The sequence below is a fragment of the Hypanus sabinus genome (assembly GCF_030144855.1).
Source record: "Hypanus sabinus isolate sHypSab1 chromosome X2 unlocalized genomic scaffold, sHypSab1.hap1 SUPER_X2_unloc_23, whole genome shotgun sequence".
In the NCBI taxonomy this organism is placed as follows: Eukaryota; Metazoa; Chordata; class Chondrichthyes; order Myliobatiformes; family Dasyatidae; genus Hypanus; species Hypanus sabinus.
The window spans coordinates 39213-45321 of NW_026778994.1; the positions used below are offsets into that span (position 1 = coordinate 39213).

Here is a 6109-nt window from a genome sequence, read left to right on the forward strand (position 1 = left end):
AAGTCATTGCCATATAGCAGAGAAGAATGGGTCCCATCACAGACCCCTGTGGAATGCCATTGGACATCTGCAGCCAGACAGAAAACGCTCCATTTATTCACACATTCTGCCTCCTGTCAATCAGCCACTGCTTTATCTGTGCTGGGCTCTTTCTGTAATACCATGGGCTCGTAGCGTGTTAAACAGCCTCATGTCTGCCACCTTTTTAAAGGCCTGAAATTCAAAACACACAACATCAACCGATTGTCTTTTGTCGATCCCGCTTGTTATTTCTTCAATGAATTTCAACAGATTTGTCAGGAAACTATGCTGACTACGGCCCTTTTTATCATTTGCCCAAAGAGCACTGAGACATCATCCTTAACAATCGAATCCAACATTTCCCAAACACTGAGGTCAGACCAACTGGCCTTCAGTTTCCTTCCCTCTGCCTCTCTCGCTTCCTGAAGAGTGGAGTGACACTGTTGTACTCCCCTTTCTCCGGAATCCCTCTTCCCTCTGCCTCTCTCGCTTCCTGAAGAGTGGAGTGACACTGTTGTACTCCCCTTTCTCCGGAATCCCTCTTCCACAACACACTTGCCCTTACTCGTCACTTATTCCCTATTCTTCCTCATCTCTCTTCATCTCCCCACTCGGACTTCTACCTCTTTCAATCCACACTCTCCCTTCTCTCTCTCTCTCTCTCTCTCTTTCCCCCTACACTCCCTTTTCTCTTTTACTACCCCGTCTCTTCATATCCACTCCCCGTCTCTCTCCCGGTCCCCACACTCCCTTCTATTGCCCTCTCTCCCTCTCTCTCACAGGCCCCACTCCCCCTTCTTTCCTCTCCCCACTCCCCCGTCTTTCTCCCCAATCTCACTTCGTTCTCTGCATTACAGGGGCAAATCTAGCTGCAACAAGACCACCCAGACCGCCCCACCCAGCCAGATTATGCCCACACCAACCCACCCTCTGCACCTTCCTTACCTGAAACTGCCTGAGGGCAGAACTCAGAGATTTCCTGAGACAGGAAATGCCCCACCTCAGCCATCAAGGCGCCTCACCACAGGGGTGACAGACCTTCTCCCCCCCCCCCCCCATAGGATGAAGGCCAGGGCCCCCGGAGCATTTGCTCTCTTGCCCCCTCCCGCCCGGGGGACCTGAGGCTACATATACCTGTCATAGTACACTGGGGAATGGGAAACACGCAGAGGTGGATGGCATTTAGAGAACCATGGTCTGATCAGTGACAGTCAGCATGGCTTTCTGAAGGGCAGATCGTGTCTAACAAGCCTGATGGAGATTTTTTAAGAGGTGACCAGGCATATAGATGAGGGTAGTGCAGTGGATGTGATCTACATGGATTTTAGTAATGCATTTGACAAGGTTCCACACGGTAGGCTTATTCATAAAATCAGAAGGTCTGGGACCCAGGAATGTTTGACCAGGTGGATTCAGTATTGGCTTGCCGGCAGAAAGAGAGTTGTGGTGGAGGGTGTACACTCGGATTGGAGGGTTGTGACTAGTGGTGTCCCACAAGTTTCAATTCTGGGATCCCTAATTTTTGTGATTTTTATTAACGACCGGGATGTGGGAGTAGAAGGATGGGTTGGCAAGTTTGCAGAAGACACAAAGGTTGGTGATGTTGCAGATAGAGAAGAGGATTGTCAAAGATTGCAGAAAAACATTGATAGGATGCAGAAGTGGGCTGAGAAGAGGCAGATAGAGTTCAACCTGGAGAAGTGTGAGGTGGTACACTTTGGAAGTACAAACTCCAAGGCAGAGTACAAAGTAAATGGCAGGATACTTGGAAGTGTGGAGGAGCAGAGGGATCTGGGGCTACATGTAGACAAAGTAGTTGAGAAAGCTTATGGGGTGTTAACGTTTATAAGTCGAGGGATAGAGTTTAAGAGTCGCAATGTAATGATGCAGCTCTGTAAAACTCTGGTTGGGCCACACTTGGAGTACTCTGTCCAGTTCTGGTCACCTCACTATAAGAATGTTGTGGAAGGGTACAGAGGAGATTTACCAGAATGCTGTGTGGTTTAGAGAGTATGGATTATGATCAGAGATTAAGGGAGCTAAGGCTTTACTCTCTGGAGAGAAGGCTGATGAGAGGAGAAATGATAGAGGTATAGTTGATATTAAGGGGAATAGATAGAGTGGAGAGCCAGCGCCTCTTCCCCAGGGCGCCACTCTCAATACAAGAGGACATGGCTTTAAAGTAAGGGGAGGGAAGTTCAAGGGGGAAGATTTTATACTCAGAGAGTGGTTGGTGCGTGGAATGCACTGCCCGAGACAGTGGTGGAGGCAGATAGACTGGTGAAGTTTAAGTGCCAACTAGACAGGTATATGGAGGAAGTTAAGATTGGGAGGCAGAGTTTAAGGGTCGGCACAACATTGTGGGCCGAAGGGCCTGTACTGTGCGGTATTGTTCTATGTTCTATCTATTTCTCGCTGGAATCTCTCTTTTAGTTTAATTGTTTATTGAAGGCACGACACAGTCCAGAAAACGTAATGCATTACATTTTCCTCCATTTTGCTTTTATACCTTACCCCTAAACAACACCACAACGTCATCAGTGGGGCCTTCTGGGAGTTGTAGTCATTGTTCCTCGCTCGCTCCCTGTCGAAGCATGTTTTGTCAGCCACCACAGACGCCACCGAAACAGACCCACCGAGGCGCGAAGGGGAATCACACCCGTCCTTGTGGGCGCCGAGGCCGGCGACAACGACAGAAGCGACTCGCTGATCTCCGCCATGGCGACGGAGCGGAAGAGGAGGGGCTGGTCATGGGCCGATTTCCTCCAGCCTATCGCAGCTCAGACCTAACACTGACGCCTGCTGTCATTGGCTGCAGTGCCTGTCGCTCAAATGGGAACTCGGAGGGTGATTAGTTTATGTGAACGTCAGTCAGCCTTCCTGTCTTTATGAGTTTGGATTTGGATTTATAACGGGACAGGAAGCAAATTGGGAGAAATGTGAGTTTTTATGTGATGGTGCATCAGTCTCCGAGTTACATTATTAACAATAAAAGGGCCAAGGCCGTGGTGAGGAAGGAGGTGATTTACTGGAGGTTATATGGAGATAATATTGGAAGGGATATCAAACTTGGAATTGTTTGGGATATGATTTAGAAAATGGGGGGATTTGTGGGGATCATAATATTCCAGTGTTGATTATTGAGGGCAAAATGATTGTTACTGAAACAGGGAAGGTTGTGTTACTGGCTGGGTCATTTGATGAGATTCATAATCAGGATAATTTAAGTGAAGAAGTTAAACAATGTAGGGATATGTTTTTTCAGTGAATACCCTGATGTGTTGGAAGTCTGCTGCAGCAATGATAGTATCACAGATGGAGAGATTTCTTTGTATGAATTGAAGAAGTCTATTAATAATGCAGGTCAGGTGTCTCCAGGAAAGAGTGATATTTGAAATTGTAATTGTATATAATTTGCATTTGTAAAATATTAAATATTTGAATTGTGCATCCACTTTCCTCATGGAAAATGGAAATAGTAGTGCCTGAAAACCTGGTAGATCCCCATTTGATCCTTCTAGTTAAGGGCCTATATCGTGAAAGTCTCATTTATGTAAACTTATGGAATGTATGGTAATCAAGCGCTTGAGTTATATTTTGGAAAGAGTGGTGATAAAGTGTTTTATTAGAGTGGATTTTGGAAGTGTGAAATGACATTAGATTCAGTTTTAGGTTTGGAAGATGATATTCGGAAAGCACAATTAAATAAAGATGTTGTAATAGCAGTATTGAGACTGAAAAGGGAAATGATATGGAAGAAAGGACTTTTGATTAAATTAGGAGTAAGGGGGTCATTGTATTTTTTTCTGAGTTTTTTTTTGTATGGACTGTCCAAGTAACGGTCGGCATGTTTGTGTCTATGAGATAGAGAATGGAATCCCACAAGGCAGTATTTGTAGCCCTTCATTATTTAATATTATGATTAATGATATTTTCTGTGAGATGGGAAAATGGGATTCCCTGGGTAAATCACAATATACAGATGACTTAGCTTTATGGATTTGAGGTATTAACTGCAATTTACAATTAATAGATCAAACAGTGGGCAGATTGATGAGGATTGTAAGCTTTCAGTCGTTAAAACACATTACGTGGTTTACAAACAGCATTAATAGACTTGCACTTGATTTTAACTTATGGGATTAATGTCTCGAGGAAGTGTCAGTGGTAAGATTTCTCAGTATGTGGATGAATAATAAGCTGATGGGGAAGCACCTGTCAGTAAAATAATTGATAAATATAAAGGAGCTTTAAATCTCCTCAGACATCTATGTGGGTATTCTTGGGTGCAACATGAAAATCTTTGTTGACCAATTATAATTGTTTAATTTGATCTGTTCATGATTATGTCTGTGTGGCTTGTGGATCACCTTCATCTTCAAATTAAAAGTGTTTGTATGTGATACAATTACAGACTTTTAATTGTGTTCTGGTGCGGTAATGTTGTCTCCTGCTTTGGCTTTACTGATTGCAATGGGACAATTGCCCTCAAAGTAACAGAGGTTGAAGTTGATGTCAACATACTGGATTAATTTGCGGGTCAAGGAAATGATCATCCTGTTAAAGTTGTGCTAGAGGACGGTTGGGAACATCACTAGAAGAGTGTTTTTTGTTTTGGGTGGCTGGGTTCTTACCATGCTGCGAATATGGGTGTATTTGATGACACAGTATGTCCCACTGTAGCGTTCTCTGTAACCCCACATTGTTTTTTCCATTGACTTCAGGTGATTTTACTTTTTACACGATCGGATTCGGTTCTGCCTGAGAGTCTGTTGGTCATCAGTATATTAATGAAAGTTATTATCATACAGTAACCATTTTTACAGATGAATCAAAAGATAATTTAATTGGGGATGTTGGTGTGGCTGTTTTTGTGTGCCTGAATAGCAGGTAATGATAAAGAAATGACTTATAGCCATTTATCAGCATAGAAAGCAGAATTCTTTGCCAACAGTTTAGGCTTACAGTGGATGGAGGAAATTGGTCCTTATAATTTGCTCAGAATACATTTCAGTTTTGATGAGTCTTAAACAGGTCATTCTGGCAGTAGGTCAGATTGACTGTTGGAAACTTGACAAACGGTATTTCATATATAAAGTTTGATTTATATGTCTGCACATTATGGGGCCTGCATATCACACTGTTGAGGGAAATGATGATGTTGACTGTTTAGCACCAAAAGCTGTTAAATGTTAAGCTGTGGATATAGACCTTCCACTTAGCAAATTAGAAGCTAAAGGGTTGGTAGTGTTAAGAATTAGGGGCTTATGGCAAGACGTAGGATAATGGACGTAAAGACAGACACCTTTCCAGAATACATAAACCTGTTGGGTTTATAGAAGAAGGGCTTAAAACAAGGGAAGGAATGATATTCACATGACAGAAATATCCACACTATGCTTAATTATGCCTTGTAACTAATTGGAAAACTTCATTCTGTGTCGTGTACATTTTGTCATTATGAAACCGTCGAAACACATACTATTTCAATGTGAAGCGTACAAGGCTGAAGAAAAATCAAATGCAGTCTTCAGTACAATCTTTGCGAGGGTAGATAGTTTTCAAATAAAAGCTATTAAATTATGGGACTGACTTTAAATCAATTCACAGTTTGAGCTGGAAAAGGCACGTAATAATTGTGTTAAACGTAAGGAAATAACATAAATAACATAATTTTTAGAAAATTACAAAGAATAAATGTAATGAAAAATTAGTAAGAAAAAGAAAAATAATAATAATAAATAACATAATTTTTAGAAAATTACAAAGAATAAATGTAATGAAAAATTAGTAAGAAAAAGAAAAATAATATTAGTCCTCCTCCCCATCCCCACCTTAACCCTTATCTAAAGAAAGAAATAAAGAAGAAAAAGATTGCCTCGATATTGGAGGATACCCACATGCTCCATGGAGTTCAAAATAATTTTAATATTTATTCTTACTTTCCCCAATTACATTATAATTTTATCTTCAAAGGACCTATATATTTAATCCTATCTTTTGTAGGTATGGGAGCCAAATTTTGAAAAATATATCATATTCATTTCTTAGATTATATGTAATTTTTTCAAGTGGAATACAACTATAT

General features: G+C 41.5%; 1 long non-coding RNA gene across 1 annotated transcript; it reads right to left on the reverse strand.

Annotated features, from left to right (window-relative positions):
- Nucleotides 1-80: 80 nt before the first annotated feature.
- Nucleotides 81-4298, reverse strand: LOC132385802 (uncharacterized). Its single transcript, XR_009509295.1, has 2 exons — nt 2536-4298; nt 81-213 (listed from the first exon to the last, which is right to left on the reverse strand). It is a non-coding gene; the product is annotated as an uncharacterized LOC132385802 (long non-coding RNA).
- Nucleotides 4299-6109: the final 1811 nt, after the last annotated feature.